The sequence below is a fragment of the Scaptodrosophila lebanonensis genome, unplaced genomic scaffold, assembly GCF_003285725.1.
Source record: "Scaptodrosophila lebanonensis strain 11010-0011.00,11010-0021.00 unplaced genomic scaffold, SlebRS2 tig00001419-arrow-arrow-pilon, whole genome shotgun sequence".
In the NCBI taxonomy this organism is placed as follows: Eukaryota; Metazoa; Arthropoda; class Insecta; order Diptera; family Drosophilidae; genus Scaptodrosophila; species Scaptodrosophila lebanonensis.
The window spans coordinates 47,433-62,257 of record NW_022060745.1 but is presented as its reverse complement, the minus strand read 5'-3'; the positions used below and the strand labels follow the sequence as shown (position 1 = coordinate 62,257).

General features: G+C 38.4%; 1 protein-coding gene across 3 annotated transcripts in view; it reads left to right on the top strand.

The window, feature by feature from the left end:
• LOC115633443 (autophagy-related protein 2 homolog B) overlaps positions 1 to 14,825 on the top strand; it is a 617,768-nt gene that overhangs the window by 578,533 nt on the left and 24,410 nt on the right. The gene's annotated exons all lie outside the window — the stretch shown is intronic.

Genomic DNA, 14,825 nt, shown 5'->3' with positions numbered 1-14,825 from the left:
TTTAATATCTGAATGCATATCCCGTATGTTTATACTCTGTACATGAAATTTACAGAAGTATATTAGGTTTGCGGGAGCTGAAAAATGTAACAGGCAGAAGGAGGCGTGGCAGACCCCACAAAGTATATATATTCTTGATCAGCATGACGAGACGAGTCGATCTAGCCCTGTCTGTCTGTCTGTCCGTCTGTCCGACTGTCCGTCTGTCCGTCCGTATGAACACCTAGATCTCAGAGACTATAAGAGCTAGAGACACCAAATTTTGCACAAAGATGCGTTATGTGTGTATTCTATACGAGTTTGTTTTATTTTTTTGATTTTCCCCCCCACTTCCCCCCTATGGGGGTTTTCCCGATTTTCTATTCGTATAAACGCCTATATCTCGGAGACTATAAGACCTAGGAACACCAAATTTTAGTCCCAGATGCCTTATGTGAATACGCAGAAAATGTATATTTTGGAATTCCCCTTCCTCCCCCCTCTACCTCGCAAATCGTAACTCCCGTAATTCTTGGAATTTCGAACTAAAATTTTGGAAATACCCCCAGTTGGTTATTATGTGTCCGTATGCCAAATTTCACTATGATAGACCGATTTTACGTGAAGTTATAGCCATAAATATATTTGCTGCTGCAGCGCTGCTCAAGCGCTGCCCGCGGCTGTTGTTGATGTTGCTGTTTGGTTGACTGCGAAAATGCTTACACAGACACGAATAGATGCGCATAGGCATACATACACTCACACAGACGCAATTGCTATGTAAATGTGCAATTATAAACCCTTTACGTGAGTTCGAATACCGAGAGAGGTAAAATCGATCAAATTTTTTTTTTATTTTCTTAATTTTTTTATTTTCTATAATTATTGTAAACATATGTACAGAGTATTTCAAAGTCGGGACACCCGACTTTAGCTTTTTTACTTGTTTTATGTTATGTTATGTTATGTTATGGCATTTGGACTTATAATAACTAAATGGATGTATTTGCCAAGTTTGAGCTCGAAATTCCAAGAATTACGGGAGTTATGATTTGCGTTGGGGAGGGGGGAGGGAGGGAAATTCCAAAATATACATTTTCTGCGTATTCACATAAGGCACCTGGGACTAAAATTTGGTGTCCCTAGGTCTTATAGTCTCCGAGATATAGGCGATTATACGAATGGAAATTCGGGAAAACCCCCCATAGGGGGGAAGTTGGAAAAATCAAAAAAATAAAACAAACTTGCACAGCGAACATACATAACGCATCTTTGTGCAAAATTTGGTGTCTAGCTCTTATAGTCTCTGAGATCCAGGTGTTCATACGGACAGACAGACAGGGCTAGATCGACTCGCCTCGTGGTGCTGATCAAGAATATATATACTTTGTAGGGTCTTCCACGCCTCCTTCTGCCTGTTACATTTTCAGCTCCCGAAAACCTAATATACTCTTGTACATTTTATGTACAGAGTAAAAAATTATGATTGCATATGTTATCTACATTCGTATTAACAATATCGTCCGTTAAACAGTGCATACGGGTAACAAAAAAACTGTACTAATATTAGTGGTCGGGGCTTGTATAATAACCAAATTTCAGTCAAAGATTTCTTATATGAATACGCAGAAAATGTGTGTTTCAAAATTTTCCTCCGCAATTACCGGAATTTTCTATAACTCCCGTAATTCTCAAAATTTTTTATTCAAATTTGACAAATACCTCCAGTTAGTGATTATTTGTCCATATGCCAAGTTTCATACTGGTAGGCCGATTTAAGAGGAAGTAGTATTTCACCTGCTCATGTATTTTTTCAGGTCACTTCTTTGTTTCTTAGGAGGTTATCAGTCCATCATCCCATTCTAGATGTATCCCAACATTGTTGCCATTTCGCTATTGCTTCATCACTTATACGGTGGGGGTACGTTACTTCGGAAATTTTACGTTATGCCAGTAAATTTAACGGTGGCACTGTATTAAACGGTAAGGCTACCTTTAGGCAACTCCTTCTGTATGCTGAGAGTAGATAATTCTTAAAGGAATTCTAGGAATTTGGCAATGACATCCAGTTAGTGCTTATGTATCCTTGTGTTTCATAATGACAGGTCAAAGAAGGTAAAGGAAGTTATAGCCATACGTCTAATCTCTACCCATGCTTAGCCCGCACTTGTTGTTGTTGTCACAGCATGTTGCTTCCTGCCTTCGTCTGAATCGTACAGGACCCATATGTCTTTGAGGTAGTCCCTCATAATCTCTACTAGGTACTTCGGAACATTTTTCTCCATCAGAGCTGCTATTATGGCTTCTCAGTCGGCTGAGCGGCATTTTCAACATTAATGCAGAGCTGATGAAAGTTATATCAATCTTCGAGCTTCTCCCTCCTGTTAGGTGACATTTTCGCTGCAGCTCAGTAGTACCATATCGCCTTGCCTTGGGCAAGTATTTTATTCCATAAACTTTAATTGTAACTTAGAGAAATTGTGTTTTGCCGAGTGGGCAGGTTTGTTTGTTAACGAAAATGGAAATGGTAACAAACCTGTAATTTAAAATATATAATACGGAGCAGCGAAACAAAATGTAAGTATATTTTGTAATTTCTGAATTTAATTGCAAATGCTATTTTTTTGCAGAGGAAAACATAGATCGCCTGAACAAGACTCAATCTGGAAGCACACCCCTATATTGCGAAAGGTTATTCGCGCGGGGACTTTTTAAGCATTTGTGTTGTATTTTTTTCAATATTTAATTGGAGTTTTCGCAAACTTTCTGCGTCAGGGAATTTACAGCTTGACAGTTTGCTCAAAGGAGAAGTTCGAAAAATTAGATCTCTCGAAGTTCTGTAGCAACTACTAGAATTTTGTGGATCTTATCCTTTTGAATAGTCGGCAAACTGTTCATCTAATTCGCAGTTTACTCATGAAATCGTTCTTATTTGTCTGTTTTTCCGGTATTCCAATTATGGCCGTCCTAGTGCCTACAGGAACATATCTAGTTTTTGATCGTTGAGCGGTGCGTATTTCGTCCTCCACCAGCGTTACTCGAATGTTGCTTTCTGTGTAATTCTAATAAGTAAAAAAGCTAAAGTCGGGTGTCCCCACTTTGAAATACTCTGTACATATGTTTACAATAATTATAGAAAATAAAAAAATTAAGAAAATAAAAAAAAAATTTGATCGATTTTACCTCTCTCGGTATTCGAACTCACGTAAAGGGTTTATAATTGCACATTTACATAGCAATTGCGTCTATGTGAGTATGTATGTCTATGCGCGTCTATTCGTGTCTGTGTAAGCATGTTTGCAGTCAACCAAAGCACCAACATCAACAACAGCTGCGGGCAGCACTTGGGCAGCAATTATATTTATGGCTATAACTTCCTGTTAAATCGGTTTATCATAATGAAACTCACACACGTGTGGTAGTGCGAATCGGCAGGACAATTGTGGTCCTGATGAGTTCAGCTAAAGGACGCTTGTTGTCCTTCTGTTGATCAAGGCGGCATCCCAGTGGTGCGGTTTGATATTTGGGTGGACACTCGTGGTTCGTTACATTCAAGGCACTTGTGGCCCTGCTGCTTCAGTGGACCCTCGTGGTCCAGTAGGTGCGAGTAGCACCGGTTGTCATGGTTGGGCTTGAGTGAAGCGACGCAGGACGTTTATAGTGACCAAGGATACCGGATGGCAATCCTTGGGAGCATGTAGTTCGTGGGAGTTGGTGTGATAAAGATCAGCGGTTTCCGTATTGACCCAAGTAACAGGCCGTTCGTTGATAATTTGCATACTGATTTTATTCTTACAAATCATGGCTTATATAGTTGTAGCCATGCTTAAACTATCTAATGAACTATCTAATGAAACTTTACATTTACACAATAATGATGATTATGAGCTTACGTATGCTGGTGTCAGCCCAATTTGGTTTATAAACTATGACTTATACTGAGGTAGCAGAATAATCTATATATATAAAACAGTTTGTCCAGACTGACTGACTGATTGGTGATCAACGCACAGCCCAAACGGTAAAGGCTAGGAAGCTGAAATTTGGACTCAAGTATCCTTTCATAGTCTAAGTCCACTAAGAAGGGATTTTGGAAAACTCGAGCTCCAAAGGGGGGAAAACAGGCTCCAACGTTTGTATGAAAAATCTACAGTTTTCATCTGATTAACTTCAAACTTAGTTTGTATACTCTCAGAACAATTCCAAGAAAAACTGTATACTTGTTTTTTTGATATTTTTTTGGGGCCTAAAATATGGGAGTTTTCCTGTAAAAAAATGTTGGGGCACAAAAGCAAACCGCGTCAACAGCCCACAGCCCACACGGTAAAAGCTAGGATGCTGAAATTTGGGCTCAAGTATCCTATCATGGTGTAGATGCGCACTAAGAAGGGATTTTGGAAAATTGAGGTCCAAAGGGGGGAAAACTAGCTCCAAAGTTTGTTTGAAAAATCCGCATTTTTTAGCCGATCGACATAAAACTTAGTTTCTAAAATCAAGCAATACAAACAAAACTGCATACTCGGATTTTCGAAATTTGTGTTGGAGCTTGAATTATTGGGGTTTTAATATTTATTCACTATTTCAAATGAAAAGTTTGTGTTATAAATTTAGTCCGATCGATTTAAAATTTGGGTAATGTAATCTTCGTAACTAAATCTACAACTTTGCATTCATGGATTTTCAAAATATGCATTTTACAAAAGCAGGCAGAACAAACAATACAAAATATCAAACAGTTGGGGACAACTAAGTATACATACACACACATACAAACAGCTGTTCGTGTAGTTGCGTGCAAACGATTGAAATAGCCAAAGCAAAATGTGAGACACTAATGTGTGAATGTCCATACAAATGTGCACATCTATGTATGTACATATGTATCTACATATGCATGTATGTACATTCGTCTTGCACTGACAGAGCAAGAAATGTTAATTATTTGAAAATTATATAACATTTTTAAAAGTAATTTTTTCTTTGTTTAGTGCATTTGGCATTAGGGTTTTCATTAATACCTTTATGCAGCAACAACAAATATCAAATAGTTGGGGACATCACATACACACACTCACACACACAACAAGCAACAGTTCGTGTCTATGCGTGCGGTTCTCTACGTACGGTTGAAAAAGTAAAGAGAAACATACTTGTACATGTATGTATGTATGCCTGTGTATGAATATAGCATGTATGTACATTCGTATTAATGTATACATTGGGCAATCGAACACAGTTGTTTGATTGTAAAAAAATAATGCTCTAAAAACAACAACATCTGCAAGTCATTGGCTCGCTCTTCTTCTTTCGTTTTGACCATTTAATGTTAATTGCAAAGGCAAAACGCCAAAAGTTTACAGTTACCGTCGCTAGTCAACGACTGCGTAAGCGATAGTAAAGCAGAAACCGAATAACGGAGCTACGCATATTCTGCTTCGCATTGCGGGCAGATGTATGTATGTATATGATTTGTTCTTATTGATCTCAATAAATAATTCGATTTTATTATTTAAATATTCTGCTTATTGCATTCAAACTTCGATATTTTGATGGTATTGGTGGCTTCAACTATCGAAAGTTTTACTCTAGCAAATTGAGATGAGAATTGTCAGTGCTTTTTGATCGTGGCTCATCGCTGCACGGCATTGACACGAGTGCCGTGTTTCATATTCCGAGTTTGTGCGTGACCGTATTGAATCAATGTGGCACGAAAAGACTCAAATGTGAATTTAAAATTAGGATATACCCTTATAATTATTCCCCATTTTTGCACATAGTCTATCTTAAAACGTTGCGTTATCTCTATATATAAAACAGTTTGTCCTGACTTATTGGTGATCAACGCACGGCCCAAACGGTAAAAGATGAAATTTTGACTCAAGTATCCTTTCATAGTATCCATCATAGTGTAGGAGCACACTAAGAAAGGCTTTTGGAAAATTCTAGCTCCAAAGGGGGGAAAACGAGCTTTAAAAAATATTAGTTATAGTGGTCATGTTCGTTTAACGAAATAGTTTGGCAAGAACAAAAATGTAACGGACTACTGAACAATTTTTTGTCAAGAACAGAAAATGTTCATTCAAATGCCTTAAATGCCTTCCTACTGGTAACTTATAAGGTGAAAACATATGGGTAGGTTATGCACACACAAAATAAATACAATTGGAAACATTATATTGAGCCGGGTTAAGACGGGCAATACCTGCTAGTACAAGTATATGTCTTATTCTTGCTTATGTTGGCTGGCCAGTGTCAATGCACTTCGTAATTCGTGTGCGCGTGCAGACTATGGTGCCAATATTATTTATGCTAAAACAATATGCGACCTTTCGCAATTTATGAACGCATGGTGCGTGAATATGGTTTGTCAATCGCATTTCTTGTGCTTAGTATACACCTTCATGTACCCTGGATGGTCAATTCATGTAACCTACAGGTGCACTAAGTTGCCGGCACTGTTTATGCCGCTTCACAGCATTCTCCCCCCAATTGCGGATTCTTTCGCAATTTGCGTAATCTCTGTTGGTTATGCAGGAGGCATATATAGACATTCTTTGTCAATTGCATTTGATTCTAATAACTAGCCTTCCACAATTTTCTAAAACAAAAATGCACGTCAGCATTTGTATTCTGTGAGACTGCCTTGAATATTTCGTTTGATGCAGTAAAGTTGGTCACTATGACCGGCCGTTGAGGCGAAGTCAATTTCACAAACGCGATGTGCTTGTGTGACGTTGGCGTTTGTAAATTATTTTGAGAAGAGTTGCAAGTGTCGATTTGTGGCGAGCGGAAGTGCCGTTTAGGCAATATTGCTTCTGGCCAATATTACGGTAGTAATTAGTATGCATGCGTACATCGCAAATGCTATCGCTATGTGTATGCATTTGAGAGTGTTACGTCAGCATATAGCCGGCGGTTGGTGTTGTGTATTGGTAGAAATAACTATTCCAGAAGAAAATTCTTTGAAGCTTCTTCTTCTATTACTTCTTAATGTAGCATGCTTCTGAGTACCTGTTGAACTATCTTATGGTGAGTGTTTAGGGAAACTAAGCTGGTATGCATGTATAGGTGTCATTGTGTTAAATCTTTGCTTACTTATATTAATTCCTATAGCTGATGCGGGTTGGTTGTCGTCTCGGTCTAGAACGTGATACCGATTTGATGGTTGCGGTGTAGGCCAGATTGGAGGCGGTATTGGTATTGCTCAGTGGCTGACGTCGGAGCCACAAATTGATGCCCATCGAGATTATCAGGGCTACGTAGGTGCCAATGGTGGCGATGACTGCTACTAAGTGAAACTGACTTTATGTCTTCAAGTAGTGTATTTGCCAGAAATGTGAGTTTTGCTTGCTGCAGGTAACTTGGTCAGTACATAACTTTATTCGTTGTGACTGCTTACTAAACCTCGATTGCCTTTTAGGTTCTTCTTTGGCGATGGATACACAGGTCGGATATGCTTCTAGTACTTGCGACGTAAATGTAGGGTGCTCCAGTAGGAAGTAATGTGAACTGGTTAGTGAGCACGCAGGGTCAATGGGGCTGATAGGTGTTGTCTTCATGTTTATGAGCTGCCAGTCAAACGCCTTGTAGTCAGGTTTGCCGTTGCTGATTTCATTGACGTGCGTCCGAATTGCTACTAGACATGCATTGCTGTCAATTTCGTTCTGTTGTGCAATGTTAAGCGAGCTGTCTTAAATCAAGGCTTGCCTTCGGATCGCTTCTTTCATGTGATTTTTCTGCACCATAATCTGGATGATGGGCTTAGCCATGGGTAACGTATACCTTGAGTCCCGTTCTTCAAATAGCCCGGTGGTATTGTTTCCATCGATCTCCTTTTATAGGTGCCTTCGTGTGCCGGAGGGCATCCATTTTATGTGGGTGGAGTACGAAAGACGACTTACATACATGGCTTTTGTGTGAAGTGTCCTTACATATATTTCAAATATTTCAATGCCTTGCATGGCAATCTTCATGTCTTGCAGTAACAGTTGCAGCTCATAGTAGCTTACGAATTTCCATTGGGACACTGCTGTGGAAATGGGTGCCCGTTCTTGACAATAAAGTCCAGGTGCATTTGGAAGCTGAGTATCGTTGACGCTGGGATGCTCGGCTGACGCTAGTAGTATAAAGGCTACCAACAGCATTACGTTGATCCATCTTATGGGTGATAAACTGATTGGTGCGGTCAGTCTGACTCTCATGTTGTCATCCTTTGCAGGTTCATTATTGGTCGATTTAGGTCTTGATTTGTCGGTCCTGATGACCTGTCGACGGCTCCTGGTAGAGCGATCCACTTTATACGGATGGTCGGTGTAGATGTCCTGAATGTTCTGCTACTGTGACAGCCTACCCTGATTGACCCTTTGTAACAGCCCCAACGTAGACTGTCTTGGAACATTTACTGATCCCGACACAATCCATCCGATCGCAGTACTTTGTAATATGGGTTGGCCAATTCCTAGTGGTATCTGATGAGGCTGCATTAGGTGGTCAAATTCGGCTCCAATCAACAAGTCAATTTCGGTGGACCGGTAGAACTCAGGATCAGCTAACTCTATTCCCATCGGAGTTTGTACTTAATCTCTGGTGGTCGTCGTCGACGATTAGTCGGGCACAATTGTGTTTAGAACCAGAGCTTTTACTTGCATGTCATGCTTGCAGTTTGCCGGTGACACCTGCAGACTTATTTGTTTTGAAGCTGGTAGATTGCTGTATCCAATGCCCTGCAAAGTAGTCTCTATTTGCTGTGGCCTGATCTTCCAGCCTGTCAATAAGCGACTGGATACAAAGTTGGCTTGGGATCCAGAATCCAGTAATGCTCGCACGATTTTGTGCTGACCATTGTGGGCTACTACTTTCACCTGTGCCGTGGCCAATAACACGTATTGGTTCTTCAGCAGACTCTTTTAGACCTTAGCTCTCTGGTCGATGAGTTTAGCTGCCTCTCCCGTTATGCAGGATTTTAGATAGCACATCTTTTGTAGGCCGGTTTAATATTTATTTATTTTATATTTACTAAATAAATTAATTAAATTTTTATACCCTGTACCCGTAGGGTAAAAAGGGTATATTAGGTTTGTGCAAAGTATGTAACATGCAGAAGGAAGCATCTCCGATCCCATAAAGTATATATATATACTGAATCAGCATAACGAGAGAAATCGATCTAGACATGTCCGTCCGTCTGTCCGTCCGTCTGGATGAACGCAAGGATCTCAGAAACTATAAAAGCTAGAATAACCAAAGTTGGCATCCAGATTCTCCTAGGTCCGAGAAAGGACGAGTTTATTTTAAACTGCAGCAACAAGTTCGCTCTTCTTCTTCCTCTTTTTGGGCGCATATAACTCAGTGACGGAAGTTTACCTGGGTACAGGGTATTACACTGTCGGGCTCGACTGTAGCGTTCTCTCTTGTTTAAATTAATTAATTTAAAAAAATTTTTTAGGGGTGGTTTAAGGATTTAAGCATTCCTTTCTTGTTCATCATATTTATACCCTGTACCCAAAGGGTACAAGGGAGGAGGCGTGGCAGACCCCACAAAGTATATATATATTCTTGATCAGCATGACAAGCCGAGTCGATATAGCCATGTCCGTCTGTCCGTCTGTCTGTCCGTCTGTCTGTCCGTCTGTCTGTCCGTCTGTCTGTCCGTCTGTCTGTCTGTCCGTCTGGCTGTCCGTCTGTCTGGCCGTCTGTCTGTCCGTCTGTATGAACGCAAGGATCTCAGAAACTATAAAAGCTAGAATAACCAAACTTTGTATTCATATTCTCCTAAGTCCGAGAAAGTAGGAGTTTGAGTTTATTTTTCGATGCACCGCCACTCTCCCGCAAATCGTGTTTTTCCCAATAACCCCCGAAATTGTTGGAATTTTGAACTCAAATTAAGTTGTTACATCCAGTTAGTGATTATGTGTCCGTATATTAAGTTTCATCATGATAGGTCAATTCTGAAGAAAGTTCATAGCCATAAATAAAATCGCATGCTCTGCCTGCAGGCCTGCTCGCAGCGCTGCCCGCAGCTGCTGTGGGTGCTGCTTTGGTTCAACTTTGTGCTGCATACATAAACGCATATAAACACGCAGAGACACGATTCTGATGTAAATTTATTCTATTAAAATTTTACATAAACACATGTATTTATGCATGTGTTGAATATTTTATATTTAATTTAATTAATTAATTAAATAAATTAAATTTTTTTAAATAATTGTTTTCATACTTTTTCATGTTTTGTGGAGAGTACAGGGTATTTTACTGTCAGGCTTGCTCCACTATAGCGTTCTATCTTGTTAAACTTATATAATAACTAATTTAAAGATAATTATACCCTGTACCCAAAGGGCAGAAGGAGGCGTGGCAATCCTCACAAAGTATATATATTCTTGATCAGGATGACAAGCTGAGTCGATATAGCCATGTCCGTCCGTCCGTCTGTCCGTATGAACGCAAGGATATCAGAAAGTATAAGACCTCTGTATAAGCCGAAAATAAGCTTTAAGCCAGAAGTATGACTGCCCATCGGGGTCGAAAATATTATTAGAGCGTTATTTTCACTGATAAGTCAAAAATTAACTTTTAGTCATATTTACGGCTAATAAAGTGCTCGAACACAAATATTTAACAGTAACAGTCAAAGATGGCGTTGGCAGCGTCATGGTTTGGGCCTGTATGTCTGCAGCCGGGATGGAAAAGATGGAGTTCATTGTGAGTACAATGAATAAAAATATGTACCTTTAGATTCAGACAAGAAAATTGCTCAAAAAGGCTGAAGATCTTGTCTTGTTGGAACCGTCCCCACGTTTAGTCCAAGATGCCTTATGTGAATACGCAGAAAATGTTTATTTTAGATTTTCCCTCCCACCCCCCTCTCCACTGTAATTAGTGACTCCATAATCCATAGTGATTCCATAACTCCCGTAATTCTTATGATTTCGAACTAAAATTTTTTAAATACGCCCAGTTAGTGATTATGTGCGTATGCCAAGTTTCATTATGATAGATCGATTTAACATATAAAAATTTTTGCTGCCCAAGCGCTGCCCCCAGCTGTTGTTGATGTTGGTACTTTGGTTGACTGCAAACATGCTCACGCAGACACGAATAGACACGCATAGACATACATACGCTCGTATATATACAATATATTCTGAATCGATCTAGACATTTCCGTCAGTCCGTCTGGATGAACGCAAGGATCTCAGAAACTATAAAAGCTAGAATAACTAAAGTTGTCTACCAGATTCTCCTAGGTCCGAGAAAGGACGAGTTTTTTTTTTAATTATATGTACATTATTTTACGCACCAACCGGCAAGACCGCCTTAAGACGGTCATTAAATTTCATTTAAAAACTGCACGTTTTATCATTTTTTCTATGAAATTTTTAATATAAAACTCAAATAAAATATTGTAACTATTCACCATAAAATGATGAGCTTGCCCACTTTATTAAAAACACACTGTACAGCTTAAGCCGGTATGCCAAATACGAAGTTCCAAAGTATTAGACTTATTCACTTCCAAGCAGAGCTTGCAAATAACTGTTAACCGTTTCTCTAGGTCATAAAATAACTGTTATTTACGGACTTTTTTGGGAAATAGTCACAACTGAACCGTTCACTACGTTTGTTGAATAAATCGTTCTCAGTTCAACCAAGAACCAGTTTTTTGTTTTCCTTTTGATCTGATTATTTACTGAACGTTTCGTCCTGAGCGAGAAAATAAAAGTCTTTTGCGTTTGTGTGCGTGCATGTAAGTGTATGACTTATTTGTTCTTATCATTTGATTTTCTTTTTTCTGTGTCTTTGGATTGGGCCGGGACCAAAATAAAAAAGTGCAGACGGAAAGCCATTTTTATTTCTGGAGAGCGAAGGGTTTAATTAATTAGTGAACCAAATTTATAGCGCGCTTTCAATGACTCCTATAACTTCCCGGAATATTATGAGCCATGTGAATATTAGAGAGCAGCATGGTCGTTTACCATTGAATGCGGACATTCTAGATTTTTAGATAGTCTTCTAGCCTTAGACTACTTGATATCATCATCCCTTTCAACTAAAAACCACATCTCCATCATTTCACTGGATTTCACGAAAGCATTCGATAAAGTTGGGCTACATTCAATAATCGATGAACTTCAGTCCTGGAATATCGGTCCGAAAATATTAAACTATATCGTAAGCTTCATGTCTTCCAGGAAAATAGTGGTATATGCCAATAACCAGTTTTCCTCGACTAAACCTCTGCACAATGGCATTCCTCAAGGTTCACCCCTTTCTGTCATACTCTTTCTTATTGCCTATAATAAATTAAATAGAACAATAAGCATGCCCAAAGGATTTAATTTTTTCGCGTATGCAGATGATTACTACGTAGTAAAAAAATTAAACATCCATCCAAGCTGACAATCTTATGTCAGACATTTTATCATGGTGTGATTATTCAGGAGCACAACTTTCTATTGCAAAATGCAAGCACCTACATATCTGCAGAAAAAAATTATGCAACGTTTTTATAACATCATCCATAGCCCCTATCTCAGGATTAACAATTAACAATAAATACACCTGGTCCAATCACATCACCTCACTTTTACAATCACTCACAGTTAGATTAAATATTATTAAATGTCTCTCAAACAATAGATACAACTGCAACCATCTCTCCGTAATCATAGCCACAAATCTCTTAATAATGTCGAAAATTGACTTTGGAATTCACATTTACGGCTACTATCCTGCTTCTCAAACCAATAAAGTCAAAACCATCTACCACTCTGATTTACGCTTTGCTCTTGGGGCTTTTAGATCCACACCAATAAACAACATGCTCTTTGAATCTAAAATATTGCCGTTTGAAATTAGAAGAGAATTAAACACAGCCAAAGTAATTAAAACAATATTGCTCTCTAAAGACTCTACTGTTGAACACTTAATTAAAGTTATAAAGAAAAAAAGAAAATACCAAAATTACATCATCTTTGTACCGATCACTTCAAATCTCTCGAGAGCTCAGCCTTCCTACCAATCCCATCCCAATTTCCAAGGTCAAGGTCCCCCCTTGGCAAGAAAAAACTAAAACTGACACCACATTGCATGAGGCACTTAAAACATCGACCTCATCAACACAATACCAACAAATGTTTCTCCACATCAAAGAATTATTACCTTCCCACTCCTTTATATACACTGATGGTTCCAAATCATACGACTCCACCTCTTTTGGAATTTACTTCAACAACATAAGCAAACCCTTTCTACTCCCACACTACAGTTCAATATTTGCAGCCGAACTAATAGCGATTGTTCAAGCTATACAAACTGCTACTTCTTACTCCAACCCGGTCGCTATATGCACTGACTCTCTTTCTGCTTTAGAAGCAATAAAAAATCCTTCAAATATATCATACTATCCCCTACAAGCCAGACAGTTACTGTCATCACATTTCCCCCATGTAACATATGCCAACTCTGCAACACCAGCTCTCCTACCCCAGTAAAAACACATTTTATCGGAATGCCCGGAATTTAATATCTACCGACAGATTTATTTCCCATCTCTCGACCCATCCACTTCTCTTTTTTGTCCATCTAAAGACAACTATAAAATACTTAAAAAGTTTCTTAAAAAATCAAATTTAATTCATAAATTATTATTATTATATATATAAATTATAGCAATATAGCAATTACAATTCCACACACAATATCTTCTTATTACCTTTAACTTTTGTATAAAAAATCAATTTCACTACAATAAATCATACTATTTTTAAGTTAAGCTTAAGGCCTCGTCGCTATAGCTTATTCCATAGCTTATCTGTAATTTTAATTACCTATTAAGCTATTTATAAATAAATAAAAAACAAGATAGAACGCTACAGTCGAGCAAGCCCGACAGTAAAATAGCCTGTACTCTCCACAAAAAGGAAAAAATAAAAAAAAAAAAATAAAAAAAAAATTAAATTATTAAAAAAATGAATGAATTAATTAATTAAAATAATTAATTAAATTAAATTAGAATACATGTTTATGTTCAGTTTAAACAGCATACATTTACATCACGTACCTATGCGTGTTCATATGCGTGTATGCATGCAGCACAAAGTTGAACAACAGCAGCAACAACAACAACAGTTGCGGGCAGCGCTGCCGACAGAGCTGCAGGCAGCGCATGAGCAGCGATTTTACTTATGGCTATAACTTTCTTCAGAATTCACCTAGCATGATTTGGCACACGGACACATTAGTACTAACTGGATGTACCTACCAAAATTCCGAGAATTACGGAAGTTATAAAAAAAATACGAATTGCGGGGGAGTGGGGAGGTGTATCAGAAAAAATAAACAAACTCGTTCTGCCTAGGGCTTATAGGAACCTTGATACCAATTTTGGTTATCCTAGCTCTTGTACCTTCTGAGATCCTTGCGCTCGTCTGTATAGACAGACGGACAGACGGACATGGCTATATCGACCCGTCTTCTCATCCTGATCAAGAATATATATACTTTGTGGGGTCTGCCACGCCTCCTTCTGTGTGTTACATACATGCGCACAAAACTAGTATAGCCTTTCACCCTTTGGGTACAGGCTATAAAAAATAGATTTTTACAAGAAATTGAAGCTAAGCTGGCTACACCGGCGACTCAGGTGTCCATTGAAAGAGCATTTTCATCTCTTAATTTCATTTTAAACGATAAAGGAAGTTCTTTAATTGGAGAAACAATAAATTCGTTATTAATTGTTAAGCTCAACGCAGAATAAATAATAAAAATTTATTATCCCATTGATACATTACTTTTATTATTTTACTAATATGAATAATTACTTAAATAATTCAACTAGAAGT